Here is a 15,873-nt window from a genome sequence, read left to right as displayed (position 1 = left end):
ACAAGATTAACATGTAATTGGGAAATATTTAACAAAATAAGTAAAAACGCAGGTAACATTAACATATGGTTTAATAAGTCCCTAAGAGGCCCATAGGGATTGTTACGTATGGTTTGGTGGCCCTGTTTCATGAGTTTGACACCACTGACAACCTCTCACTACTCCCTGTCAACTCTCTAAAATCGTAAATTGTAGAACAGTTCCAAATTTGCATGGCAGAAGATGTCCACTTACTACAATTCAACTACACCAATGAAATTACCGGTCTTGATAAAAAAAAACCCAACAAAACTTGAGCCTTCTAAAAATTCTGTTCCTGATTATTTTCTAACCCTTCTGGGGGAAATAATAGCAGTTTTACCCGTAAGCAATATCTCCCCTAAGTTAGGGTTGTATAAGAAGGAACACACATTTTCCCACTTCTCTGTCCTTTTTATAAACCGTAAACCATTAATTCACCTATCTATTTATTCAACAAACACATTAGCAATTATTAAATGCCCACTTTGTAGAAGGCACTCTGTGCAATCAATGCAAGGTACCAGAGAAACAGGGCTACCTATGACAAAGACCTAGGTTTCAACAAGTTTACAATGTAAATAGGGTGAAAATCATGCATGCAACAGGATACCAGGGTGAGATTCAATCAAAGGGTAGACTAAGAGCAGATATCTAACAGAAATCCAAAAACCTCCTTTTGAGCTGGTGGGGGCCATACATCATTGAAAGTTTCATACAGGAAGTAGCATCTTAGCGAAGCTTTGAATGAAGAGAGGTGCTTCACCAGACAGATGACACAGGGCATAGAAAAAAGGTGACAGCCTGAATAAAGTCATGGAGACAGAATAGGACAGAACAAGAACGAGGAATGAAGAGAAGTCTTGTTTGGCTGGAAAGTAAACTGTGTGAAGGTAAAATATTGTACTGTTAAACTGTGACTTATTTTTCAATACTGTACTGATGACAGATTTGAAAACTATATGGTTTTCTACATGTGCTTTCAAAGTAGTATCACGGTTAGATTCACACTCTCTCAACTAAAGCTTTCCTAAAACCTTTGGAGTTCAATAGTAAAAATCTTCACAGTAGTTGGTCAGAGTTGGCCCTAAAAGAATACTGTGCCAAAAGTAACTAGGTACAGACTAAAGACTAGGAAATCAAAGGATCTAAAGCTGAAGGGAACCTTAGAGATTGTCTAGTATAACTCCCTCAATTTACAGATGAAAAAATTAAGGTCTACAGAGGTTAGGTTACTTACCCAGGGTAAGACAGGGTCAGACAGACAGTAGCAGAACTAGGGTGGAATCCAGGTTCTCTGATTCCAAAAGCTATGTGGAGTAACATCAGTGTATTTGCAATTTTATTGCCTGAAACAAGTCATTTTTAAAATGATAGCTAGGTTCTAAGACTACTCCACAATGATTAATTTAATCCACAATGTGGCTATAAGCTTTGCAATCTAACTATCATTTATAATAATATCTATAGCAAAATGCACCTGCAGGCAGGCCAAGGACAAACAGAACACATCTTCCCACAATGGCCACACAAGAGAAGGAACACCTACCCAATGTCTGCTGGCTGACCAGTGAGAAAGAACATGTTACCTGGGGAATGATTTTCACTGAGCAAGATTTAGGACACATTCATCCCCAGAATCACACTGGCCAGCTACTGGTATGAGAGAAATGCTGTTGAGTTGGAAGATGCCTACACAAGGAAACTCTGTCATCAACCAGAAATTTCTATTAGGGGGCATTTCCAACATCTACAACTCAAGGGCAGCGATAAAATTATTTTTATAATGACTTGTAGCATTATCCTCAGCTTTTCTGGGTTACATTATTCTTCACTAGAAACCTATATCCTTTGTCTTCTGCTCACCTCACTCAGCATCAGTCCATACAAGACTTTCCAGGTTTTTCTGAAGTCAGCCTGCTCATCTTTTCTTATAGTACAATGTATTCCATTACATTCATCTACCACAACTTGCTCAGCCATTCCCCAACTGATGAGCATCCCCTCAATTTCCAATTCTTTGCCACCACAAAAAGGCTGCTACTTATTTTTGAACTTGCTCCCCTCTTTGTACGCAGCTCAGGACCCCTGACCACTCCTCACTATAGAATGCTACCTCCGGCCACAGGTGCCAACAGGCCCCTGTTCATACATTCTCTTTTGGCCTGGTGCACAGGCCTCTCCTTGAATTAGAGGGATCTATACAATCTTTTCCTGACCAGATCCCATCCCCAGTATCCATAGACTGCTCTGTATTTCCCTACCCGGAGAATCTGGGTTGGAAGAATGATTCATTGTGGTATTCTTTCTTGTTTTTCCCCCATCAAGATTCAGTCTGGTGTGTTTTCTAGACCTGTTTGGAAGAGTTTTAAGGACAGAGCTCACGGTACTTAGTCCTGCTACTCCACCATCTTGGCTCTCCCTCCACAGATAACTGTTTAAAAAAAAAGCACAAGCTCATAAAAAGCACATCACCCTCAAAACAGAGACCTCTGCAAGTTTGGCTATTCTTCTGGTTAACTCTGGGTCAGCTATTAATGGAATATTCAAAGAAACTTTACCTGATTGACTGCAACCAGACAGAACTAAGGAATAAACCCACTACCAGTAGGGAAGGCATGATAACCACTTGACTCACAATCCAGATGCTACCATGAATGACATCAATGTTCTCAAGAATCCAAGATATTTTATTGCTCTTTCCTCATCAGCTTTTCTTCCTCATCTGAACTATGTCCGCCATTTCTTCATCTTTAAAATAAGGATAATAAAAGCACTTACCTCTCAGGCTGTTTTAAAGATGAAATTAAATCATTACACTTGTAAAGTATTTTGCAAACTTTAAAGCACCATATAAATGCTAGCAATAATGATCTCTAAGTTTCTGGAAAATACCAGATTTGTGAATCCTGATGGTGCTATTACCCCCTTGTGGAATACAGCATATACTGATGTATGGCATTTGTGAGACCCCACTCCATCATCTAAGCCAAAAGAACATTCCAAGACTGAAGGAGCCCTGATAGGCCACCTCCACAGAAAGCCTGAGGCAAAGAATCTCCTGGCACCTCCTTTTGCCATTTGGGTTCCCAAATAACCCTCAACTTTAAAACTTTGGCTCTTAAGAGAGTGTGATTTGAATAGTCTCATGACAAAGGCTTCTTTTTTCTTCTAACATATTTTAATTTATTTTGCTAAATATTTCTCAGTTACATGTAAAAAATTTTTAACATTCATTTTTTTAAAATTTTGAGTTCCAAATTCTTTCCCTCCCTCCTCCTGCCCCTTTCCCCTCCACGAGAAGGCAAGCAATTTGACATCTATTATACATGTGAAGTCTTGCAAAACATATTTCCATATTAGCTACATTGCAAAAGAAAGCAGACAAGAATAAAAACAAGAAAAATAAAGGAAGTTAAAAAATATGCTTCAATCTGCATTCAGTTCTCTCTCTGGAGGTGGGATAGCATTTTTCATCATAGGTCCTCTGGAATTATCTTGGATCGCTGTTGATCAGAATAGTTAACTGTTTCACAGTTGATCTTCCTTATAATATTATTGTAACTGTGTACAATGCTCTCCTGGTTCTGCTCACTTCACTTTGTGTCAGTTCACAGGTCTTTCCAGGTTTTTCTGAAACCAACCCTCTCATCGTTTCTTATAGCACAACACTATTCCATCACACTTATATACCACAACTTGTTCAGCCGTTTCCCAATTGATAGGCATCCTCTTAATTTCCAATTCTTTTCCACTTCTAAAAGAGCTGCTGTAAGTATTTTTATACAAATAGGTCCCTTTCCCTTTTGTTTGACCTCTTTGGGAAACAGACCTAGTAGTGCTATTGCTGGATCAAAGGGCATGCAGTTTTATAGCCCTTTTGGTGTAGTTCCAAATTGTTCTTCAGAATAGTTGGACTAGTAGTTCACAACTCCACCAATAGTGCATTAGTTTCCTAATTTTTCCACATCCCCTCCAGCATTATGACAAAGACTTCTAAAAGTAATACTGGTCAGAACAATGGATCTTTTCCTTTTTCCAGTAACAGATGAGGCAACCACGGAAAAGACAGACACACAACTCAAAGGCAAGCTGATAGGTGAACTGTCAGCTACACAAGAGTATCCACAATATGTTTAATATATGATTGTATATGTATAGCCTATATCAGATTGCACGCCATTTTGGGGAGGGGAAAAGAGAGGGAGAGGAAAAATTTAGAACTCAAAATCTTATAAAAGTGAATGCTGAAAACTAAAAATAAATAAGTATTTTTTAAAAGAAGGAGGGGAAAAAAGAGTATCCACAAATTAAGGCCGTGTATCTAATTCTATATTTTGGCAGGCATGCCATACAGAAAGCGCTCCACAGTAAAAAGTAAATATCAACCACTGAATGGGAGCTATAGCAAATCATTCCTCATTCTGGTGATAATCACCAATAGTAGCAATACTTAACTCTCTAGTTAAATTAAAAAATCTGAACATTTACTTGGGCGAATATACAGACATAAATATGTGGTATTGGAAAGAGTATATAGATGGCTGAAACATGGTGACATAGCCATTCTTTGGATCTATGTTAAAATCATTCTGGCTTCTGGCTGTCTGATCCATGCTGACAACACCACTGTCTGAGTCTCTTAGACCATCCTCCCGGCCATGGCTATAATTTCAGAGAATTACAGAGTACAAGACTGTACTCAATACAACAGTACAAGACTGTTCTCCAAGATATGCATATCACACTTCTAATCACAGCTAGCATTTATATAGCGCTTTAAAGTTTGCAAAGCACATTGATCAATACAATGATCCAAGACAATTCCAAAGCACTCAGGAGGAAAAATGATATCTACTTCCAGAGAGGTAACTCCGAGTACAGATGCAGATTTTTTTTCCTACTTTCTTTATTTTTCTTATCGTTTTTTGGGGGGAAGGGTTGGTGGAACATTGCTAATGTGGAAATAGGTTTCACATGACCTCACATGTATAATGGGTACTATATTGCTTGCCTTCTCAATGAATGAAGCAAGAGCTAAAGAGACAGAAATTATAACTGAAAAATTTTAAATGAATGTTAAAAAAAAAAAAGGTCGCAAAGTACTTTACAGACATTATCTCATTTGGTTCTCATAATAACCCCAGGAGGTGGGTGCTATAATTGTCAACATTTTGCAGTTGGGGAAACTGAGGCAGACTGATGTGAAATGACCTGACATCTGAGATCAGATGTAACCAGTGCTCTAGATCTAACACATTACTTCTATTTATCTCATACCAGTCCAACAGCCCAGCCCATTCACTGGGTACCATCTAGTCAGGTCCCTAACATTTTAAATTCTGCACTTTGAGTCTCACTGTAATCCTGAACCTGGGTCACAGTCAAGAAAACCTGGGAAATAATCTTTCTCCCTGAAAATTCTGCCATCCTGAGTAGCTTACTCTGTTTCACCTGCAAAAAAAATTGGAGAATCAATAAAGCAGATGCTTGAGGCTTTGATTTTTTCACATACCAGTTTGGGTCCCCACCTGGGGCATGATCTCCAATTCCATTTTCTCAGGTAACAGCTGCTATGAAGAGTCACCCCTAAGATTTTGAAGCATATGCAATAAATATAAATTTTTAAAATGTGGAAGCTGTAACTATTTTCACAAACTGTTCTGCACAGTCCACACTTTTAAATTACCCCTCCTGGTAAGACTCACACCTATGTCCGACATAATGTAATTTGGGATTGCATATCTGTCATCACAGTCATCTACCACCTAATTTCCAGTGGTGTCATATTCTTTAAATGATTCCCAGATAACTGTCTGCCATCTTTTTCAATATTCACATTCACACCAAACACCTTTATACTTGTGGTGTTTCTTCAGAAGACAGAAATATCTGTAACAGCTGTCACCGAGTTTCCAACCCCTGCACTCTTACCTCCTTGTTGGTTGCCACAAACCCACACCATACCAAACATGAATCTAGGCAACAAAAACTCCTGCAATGGAGACAAGATGCTTCAAGCACAACAGTGACTGATAACTGTCAGAAACATGCATAGCTGTGCCTCTCCATACGCAGCATGACACCAATTGTGGAGGTAAATCTGCACCAGTAAATACTTTGTTATCTAGTACTACATACAAATGGGCATTATGCAGCAAAAGAAAATGATTTGGACTGATGCCGATCGACAGTGGAGAACTGCTGCCACTCACCCACAATGTGATACAGAACCTTGATCCCAAATGTTCTTCAAAAAGAATAATATTGCTGAGATGGATCTTCTGAGCTAAAAAAAACTTGGGGTCAAATGAAGCCTTAAGTCCTACTCCTTTATCTGGGAACCTTTATGACCATTTTCAAGGAGGCACAAGAATGCACAGCAAAGGAAAAGTTCACATCTATGCAGTGAAGTCAACTAGGTAACATCTTTTGGGATTGATCATCTGGCTACAAAGGGTATATTTTAACTTTCTATGTGTAACACCAACCTTCTTTCCCCATTCCCCATAACATAACCATCATCATAGTCCAGAAACTTCTCTGCATTCAACTTGCCACTCTTCTATCTTCCTGAAGACATGAATAGTACAAACCTCCACTGCTCAACAATATTTACTAATAATTAAATAATAATTTAATATTAATAACTAGTATTTATACAGCACTTTAAGGGTTGCAAACATGTCAAAAATATCTCATTTTATCCTCACAACAATCCGGGAGGAAGGTGCTATTATCATCATCATTATACAGGAGGAAATTGAGGCAGACAGAGGCTAAATGGACTTGCCCGAGGCCAAACAGCTAGGGATTGTCTGCGGCCAGATCTGAACTCTGAACTCCGGTCTTCCTAACTTCAGCACACTGCTCTATCCACAATTCTTTTAGATCTCACCTAAAATACATACTATAGCTGTAATGACAGCTAAAGCCTGACTAAAATACCTGATTAACAAACTAAAATCCTTACTAATAGTCTTTTAGGTCCTTATGGGCTTCTCTGAGTGACTCTTTCAAAAATATTTCAGGGTTCACATCAGAACATCAGTAAGAACCTCTGCATTTCTTGGGACATTTTCTTGAGTACAGAGAACTCTGGAAGAGAGGGGACAGGGTAGTATCTGGTTACTACCAGGCTTTCCTAACTCCACACAGAGTGTACTATTGTGGCTAAGGGTCAGAAGTAATTCAGTGTCAGAGTCTTATGACAGGAACCTCAGTAACTCTTGGAATTTTCTCTCACGTTCAGAGGGCTGGGGTGGAGTTCTTTGATTGCTATTAAGGTTTCTGGAACTCAACTGGTGTATACAGTGATGAGATAATCCATCCTGACAATTTTCCCTCCAGGATGTCAGCAATATCACCCCAGCAGGGTGACAAGGACATAAAGTTTCCCCGGTGGACTGTGCAGAATCCCTAGTTCCAGGGCAGATGTCTCCAGGGAATCATCAAATCTCTACCAACCGGTATTGGTAGGGTCTTTCTCATCTGGAACTTCCCTATCACTGATATCACTGGTCAAGTCCCTAATCTTATCCCTATTCCCACCCAAACAAAACAAAAATCTCCTCTACAATCCTGACCAAGACTATGGTCATTACTTGATTAAACACCACTTCAATATCATACAGGCTTAGTTTGTAAACTGTAACATTATTAGAAACCTTTCTCTGGCCCTTAGGCCAAAGTTCACACCTCAGCCACACCTAGTATTTAAGTGATCATTTGCACTCAAATCAAAGTCTTAATCCTCGAGTCTACAGGACACAGGCTCCCTACCAGTCAGCATGGTACAATGAAAATATTAAACGTGGCATCATAAGACCTGCCTCCGTGATCTTGGGCCAGTCACTTAACTCTATAAACCTCTCCGTTTCTTCGTGTGTAAAATGTGGGGACTAGATATCTTCTGAGATTCTCTTCAGCTCTCAACCCATAAGCCTAAGATGATGTTGTTTTATATGTTTAAAAATATTTTACTGAAAGAGAAGAAAAGATGAGAATGTTATTACAGCTTCCATTAGGTGTCTTTTCCATGCATCAAGTCAGCACCATGAGTCAAATGATTTAAACTCATTCTAAAGTGACTTCACTGCCATCAAAAAAAAGAAAGAAAGATAAAAAAGAAAAGGCATGACTTTCCTGTAGCTTACCTATACTGATTATAGTTTTGATACCAATCATCAATTCAAGACCATACAAGAGAATGGGAGAAGGGAAGAGAGGAGACAATGGCACCTCAAACCTCCTTTGACATGCTTGCAGCTTCCACTTTTACCGGCTTGACTTCTGTCTTCTGAGCAGAAGGGGTAGGATATATAAGAGACACAGAGAGGAAGGGAAGAGATGCCCAATGCTGAACAGTTTGACTGAAGGGCCAGGCTAAGGTCATCTTTGCAAAGATAGTTTAGTCCACAGAGGTGACAAGAACAGATGGGAATATACAGATTGAAGACTAATCAGAAAAAGCCAAGATTGGTTTGAGGAATGATACCTGGTATAAGGGGCTCGGAATTTTCTCTTTATTTAGCTCCCAACATTTCTTCTGACTGGTGCTGGGAAACAGAGAGGAATTTGACTCATGCCCACACTGTTAAAATAATTTGGTGTGGACATTCAATACACTGGTGTAGTAGGTTAAAAGCTAGCCAGAGAGTTAAAAGTTGCTTCCTTGAAGGTCCCTGATGAAAGGGTAGAAAGCCAGAAACTCGGCTGAGGTGGCAACTCAAACTTTCCTTCTAACTAGCTGTAAGATAGAGGGGAAAAGCCAGGTTGCAGCCCAGTTCCAAAGTGTGGAGAGACAGGTCACAGGAGCATGATAACAACGTGAGGACGCCACCAGTGGGAGGGACTAACTGGAGAGCAGGTGCATGATGGGGAGGGCAAGGCTGTGGGGAAAAGCCAATGATATAAGGTAAGAGGTGGACAATGATGTGATAGGGTGGGCAAGACTTAAGTTTTGAAGATGGGGCCTGGTATCTTGAGAGACTGTATAGCCCTTCACTGCTACTAATTCTTAGTGGATAAGGAGACTGTTGGAACTCACGTCAAGCTGTTTTGCAGATTTATTTTCCCTATCACCACTGACGGCTTTTTGAGATGATAATGCTTCCATCATCCTTCTTGGAAATGTTCTGCAAATGAGTTTATATTTTAAGTTACCCTGGGCTGCCATATCTCTCAGGTTGGAAAAGATTATTTGCTGGCTAAGGTAGTTTTCAGGTTTCTGTTTTCCTTCTTGTGATGACAGCTTTACACTGGATAAACTTCTTTAAACTGAATGAACTGGACAAATTATGATAATTAGAACCAACATTTTTTCCTCTATTCATTTCTCATTTCTGAGCATCAATAGTACATTTACATACATTGAATTAGTGCAACTGTAAGTACATTAAGTGGGTATCTTGTCCCCTATCTGATGTTGATTTTGACCTTTGGTATAACTAGTTGATGGTCTGTCTGCCTGCACACACAGAGTTGATTCATAAACAAATCAGTAAATAATACTGTCTCTGTCTGTTGAGACATTGTCAAGTTCATTTTTTGTGACACAGTTTGGTATTAACCATATCCAGTGTTTCCTGACTTTTCTTGAAGAAAATACTTATGATACAGTAACAGCCATGTTGTGCGATGACTGACTTTGATAGACTTAGCTCTTCTCAGCAATGCAAGGATCTAAGACATCTCCAAAAGTCTCAAAATGGAAAATGCTACATTCAAAATGGAATGTGGAAAATCCACATCCAAAGAAAGAACTATGGAGTTTGAATGCTGATCAAAGCATATTATTTGCTCTTTTTTTCCTTCTGTTTTGTTTCTTTTCTTTCATTTCTTTCTTTTTCCTATTGGTTCTAATTCTTCTTTAGAAGATGACTAATGTGAAAATGTGTTTAATAGGAATGTATATGTAGAGCCTATATTAGGCTGCATGCTGTCTTGGGGAGGGAGAAAATTTAAAACTCAAAAGCTTATGGAAGTGAATGTTGAAAACTAAAAATAAATTAATATTAAAAAAAGAAAATACTTATGATATATGTAGACAATAGGTTTCAGAAATTGTACAATCCTTTAATCTCTTTTACTTCCTAATTCCAAACTATATTTTCCAACCTATTTTTTGCTGCCTGCTGCTGCATATACACGTTCACAATAAAGTCACTGATTTATTAGACCATAACAAGTTCTTCATCTAACTGATCTATCTTTTCATCCTATGCAACAGATGTTAGCTCATAAGCAGCAATTATCCTTGTAGATGAAGCACAGAGTAAAAAGATGGGAAAGGTTTCTATCTACATTAGTGGAACAAGTGCCCTCACTGTTAAAATCCCTCAGCCACCACTGCACTGCACTGGCCTGGGAATCACAAAGTCCAGGTTCTAGTTACACGGGTCTGCCACTACTGTAGAACCTTGGGCATCTCCAAAAGGCAAGGAGAGGGGAGGTGACAGGCCGACATGATCTCTAAAGTCCTTTTTCTAGCTCGAAACAGGTATAACTGATTCACATAAAATGCAAATACGTGGCTTGGCCAAATGCTGCTCAGCAGAAAATGACAATAAAAACAGAAAATAAATTGTACTCACATTACCATCAAAATTCTCAACTAAGGTCTCCAACTTTTCATGAAAACAAGATCATGAAGGGAAAAAAAAATTAGATCATGGGCCAGCTAGGTAGCGCAGTGGATTGGGCACCAGCCCTGGAGCCAGGAGGACCTGAGATCAAATCTGACCACAGACACTTGACATTAGCTGTGTGAACCTAGGCAAGCCACTTAACCCCAATTGCCTCAACAACAACAACAACAAAAAATCAAAAACAAAAAATCATACTCTGCCAATACAAAAATTAGACCACCTCAGGAAACAGTGACCAACTCTAAAGTTTTAGGATTGTAGAAACATTTTTCTAGGTATAAGGCAGCTCATTAAAAAAAAAAGCATTTTACTAAGATCCACTGAGTGCAAAGTACTTTGCACTAATGTACTAATTACAACTAATTGTTGTTACACTTTTGCTCACACCCAGCTCCTCCCCTCAAGGATATGGCAAATCAAAAAGAGAAAAAAAAAGGCATTCCCTGTACTTTAAGTTCAAACTTTCACATTCCCTATATTAACATTCAACAATAACAATACATTCAAAGTTCCTATTCCCTGAAGACACACATTTTCTCCCTCTGACCCTCCTCAACCTACCCCCACCTCCATGCCATGCATAAGCTTATGGAAAAGATGAAGAAACAATAAGATACTAAAGAAAAAGTGCTAAACCAAGAGTAAAAAAACCTGAGTTCTAGTCTAGTTTCTTCATTTGAATGATGAGTTTGAATGGGATGATCATTAAGATTCCTCTTACCATAATTCTATGAACATAGATGTTATGCAGTTGTTACAGTTTTGTTTTGTATTACAGATGAAAATATTACCTTTTGAATTGATAACAGTAAGTATGAGTCTGTAACTTGAAACATACAAGGTTAAAATACACTATTATTGTACTGTACAAGATACTACACTGTGTAGCCATTTAAGACCACCAGCATAATCAGGACAAGATGTGTCTTTCATCCATTTTGCTTGTCCATCACGTGTGATTAGATTAATCTCTTACATATAACTCAGGATTTCACTGAGAAGGCTCTCAGAATTCAGACTGATAAAATGAGTCTATCGTTGCATGTCATTGTTGTTGGCTATTAATAGAAATTTTAGAACTTTGCCACTGATAGAAAATGCTTCTTTTCTTTAGACTTTATACGCAGGACATTTTTCATGAGCCAGTTATATGATGTCTCAGGGTCTGCAAAGCACTTTCTTCACAACAGCCTCAGAGAAGTTAACTGACTTCTCCGTAATCACACAAGTAGTAAATATATGAAGTGGGATTTAAACCTATGTTCCCTGATTCCAACACCATCCAGCTAACCACTCTGCTGTATTTCAGCATACCAATAAAAACAACAGAAATGAAAGAGCCTGTGAAAGCCTGTCTGTTCCATTCTTGTGTTTTCATAAAGTATGCACTTCCACTATTATAAAAAATGCTACGGAGATAAGAAAACAAGCTATGTGCATGCGCAGTTTTCAGGGGAGAAAATTCAAGTAAAATAGGATCTATTACCAACATTTTGCACCAAAATATATTGAGCACATATGTTAGACCACTGAATAAATCATTACGAGTATAAGTTAGCTTAAAGGTGAAATTGGTTTGAGCTATGTTTTTAAAGTTCTTGGCTGTATGGTTATCAGATGTGTGTAACACACACAATGGCATTTTTAAGCCTTCAAAGTTCTGGTCCCCCAAATGCCATCTGGCAGGTCACTCAAACAGATAAGATTTGGCCTAAAAGGCAGAACAAGTATGTACTTTTACTGCTTACACATTCAACTTTCCATCTGGTTAACCCTATTTGATCATATTGAAATGCTCCCTAGCAACTATTAAATATTAGGTAGCATGTTTTGTATAGTTCTGAACCAAAGCAGCAAATAAGTACCACTTCATTTAATAGTGTGCGAAAATAATTGGACTGATTTATAAATATAACTAATACTTACGTTGGACTATATTTTATTTTATTTTTATTTTTATTTTTTGGTGAGGCAATTGGAGGTAAGTGACTTGCCCAGAGTCACACAGCTAGGGGAGTGTTATGTGCCTGAGGCTGGATTTGAACTCAGGTTCCCCTGACTCCAGGGCCGGTGCTCTATCCGTTGTGCCACCTAGCTGTTCCCTATATTTTATTATTTTTTTAACCCTTAAGCCCAATCTTCACAAAATCTGAAGATAAATCTGACCTCCACAATCTATTCAACAGTATTCATTTTAACCTACATCATTACATACAGTCAGATGACCAAACACCCTTACTGGATCATAAGTCAATGGCCTTGCATTGTTCCTAGTATTATCTTAACAGGCAACAAAAATTATTATCGAATAAACACAAGCAGTCAAATACAGGGAGAATCTCAGCATAACGGAATTGATAATTCAAACATAAGTCCTAGGGGGCAGATATTATTTCAATTGTAAAATAATTCTTTATCTCTGAAAATAACAGTTGCCACTATAATGCTAACCTGTAGAATAGCAAGCAGACAAAAGTTACAGCTCTGTGAACATACCCAAAAATCTTAACCTGTTTAACTATTTACTATATTATTCTAATACTCAATCTTTCTTATACCTAGTCACTAGAATGTCAACATACACAGCAGAGATTAAATTACTTTCAAGTTCTCTTGTAATTTATGCCAAATATCAGAAGGGATACTTCTGTAGCCCAGAAGTGATTCACCCAGTGGTTTAGTTGGTATACAGGATTACTGACCCACAATGTTTCAAATTGAAATGCAAAATAAAACTGCCAATAAATAAATAAATAAATAAAAATAAAATAAGGCTGCCATGTATTTTCTGGTGCTGACAATTTTATTATGCAATGTTTCTAAATCACCTAAAAACAAGGATTAAAAACAGTTCTATAACAAAGCAAATATACCCAAGATATAGTTTTGTCCCTCAACCTTTAGAAGATATAACAGGTCTAGCCCAGTTACAAAGGTAATGCTCTGGACCAGTGAAGTTTTAAAGGTTCAAACCCACTGAAATGTTAAACTTGAAGCAGCACCCATTTCATAAACCTTCAGACTCGCCACACCCTGTGCCTCAAGAAACTATACTTTGACCTTGACTTCAAGGAAGGCTGAATTGGACTTACTGGGACAACTACAGATGAGTCTTCCCAACTCACCTTAAATCAGATCAGTAGCTCACTCACTAAACAAACTTAAAGTAAAGGCTAGAAAAGAACCGAATGTTTTCTAGGAGTAATAAAAAGCAAGCTACCATTGACCCAGGTCTATTCAGTATAAACCTATTTCAGACCTGTAAAAAAGTGTATTATTTCAGGTTCAGAATTGTTTTTGATAAAAGCCACAGGGAAGGGATTTCAAGAAGACAATTAACTAAGACCAACTCTAAATCAGTAAGCCGTCTCCATTTATAATGTTAATTTCCACTTTATGAAGTCCACATCCTCCGGTTCAATTTTCTGTGCATGTGAGAATTAGAAGAAAACAGTGTGTCATATTCTGCCTCACAACAACTAAAAATCACATATTTCTAAACAGATCCTGAGAACCATTTGACTTCAGAACAGTATGCAATCCATTCACTATCTGTAAATACCTGAATTCTAACTTTAAAGACTTTTAAATAGTGTGCTAAAATAACTGGAGCAATTTATAAATATAACTAATACTTATGTTGGACTATATTTTACTTAACCCTTAAGCCAAATATTTTTAATGGACCTGTATCACAGTAGGTGATTAGTTCTCAGAAAACAGGCTGTGGCTTCCTTATTCCTACGTGCTGCTCTGGATTTCAATTAGAATCTTTGTATTCCAGAAGTATCTTTCTACTAAAGAAATTCTTCACAAACTAAATTTAGTGGGGCAGCCCCGAAGTCAGGAGGACCCAAGTTCAAATGTGACCTCAGACCAAACACTTGACACTTACTAGCTGTATGACCCTGGGCAAGTCACTTAACCCCAACTGCCTAAAAACAAACAAACAAACAAAAAAACATAAAATTAAATTTAGATCAACTAGATCTATGGCAAATGAATGGAAAGAAAATGAAACAGGATATTCATTTGACACATATATTCTAATATCTAATATATGGATTCATGATCTCATTACCATAGGTTCTTCCTCTACAAGTGTAGATTACAACCTAGTTACACTTTTTTCATCCAGTGTGATTCCCATCCATGTATTTCCATAAAGGCTTCACCTAGGATGCAGGACACTCTTCTCTGGTTATTTTCATGCTCTGCAGATATTAGTGTAAAACACTTGCATTATCTACCTGTTATACCTCATTTTCTGTCCATGATTCCTGTCATCCATGATTCTTGTTCTAACAGCATTACCAGGGAATACTGCTATTAACAAAACAGACTTTGTGCAGTCTTATTTCTTCTCCTTTGCATCAAAGTCAACTGTAGCACCTACTCAAGATATAACTATTGATAGATTGCCTACCCAATGAATAATACATATTTTTCTAATACATAACGGGTTTTTTTTTAAATTTCGGAAACCTTATTCTGAGTTTTAGTCATTTGGATTTTTAAAAGACAGTTAACAAGAATATGAAAAAGAAGACTCACAGTTATACAATGCTACATCACTAGTTAGCATGTATATAAATCAATACAAAAGATTTAACTCATCAGTTTAATGTTAAATCTTGAATCTTTCTTGAAGGTACTTCATTTGAATCAAATGAAGGATAACTAGTTGATATAAACAACCTTAACAAAAACTTCTAAACTGAATCAATGTTAACTAATCAAGTTTAATACAACCCAGAGGTATTTGAAGCTAAAGACTATATTTACTTCCATCACAAAATGATTAGCACAGGGAATATCTGAAGAACAAATTTCCAAATTACTGGTACTTTATGAAAAAAATTTAAAAATAAAACAAAGTTTGTGAATACATTTAGAACCACAGGGATAAAAAAAAAAGAATCCTTTTTGTTCTAATCCTTCTTTCTAAAACCTATCATTCTGCTTTTCCACCTTAGGAAGTTCCCTATAGTAAACAAATTCATAGGATGTCAGAGCTAAACAAACCTTAATGTAACCTTCCTCCCTTTTTCATTTGTTTTGTTTGTTTGTTTTAGGCAATTGGGGCTAAGTGACTTGCCTAGGGTCACACAGCTAGTAAGTGTCAAATGTTTGGTCTGAGGCCACATTTGAACTGAGGTCCTCCTGACTTCAGGGCTGGTACTCTATCCACTGGGCCATCTAGCTG

General features: G+C 37.7%; 1 protein-coding gene across 7 annotated transcripts in view; it reads right to left on the bottom strand.

Moving 5' to 3' along the window:
• The window catches only part of NUMB (NUMB endocytic adaptor protein), a 175,000-nt gene that overhangs the window by 69,880 nt on the left and 89,247 nt on the right, over positions 1-15,873 (bottom strand). The gene's annotated exons all lie outside the window — the stretch shown is intronic.

This window comes from Phascolarctos cinereus, unplaced genomic scaffold (assembly GCF_003287225.1).
Source record: "Phascolarctos cinereus isolate Bilbo 61053 unplaced genomic scaffold, phaCin_HiC Scaffold_3;HRSCAF=262, whole genome shotgun sequence".
Classification (NCBI taxonomy): Eukaryota; Metazoa; Chordata; class Mammalia; order Diprotodontia; family Phascolarctidae; genus Phascolarctos; species Phascolarctos cinereus.
Note: the sequence above shows the minus strand (reverse complement) of the source record. Positions and strands in the feature narration are given on the sequence as shown.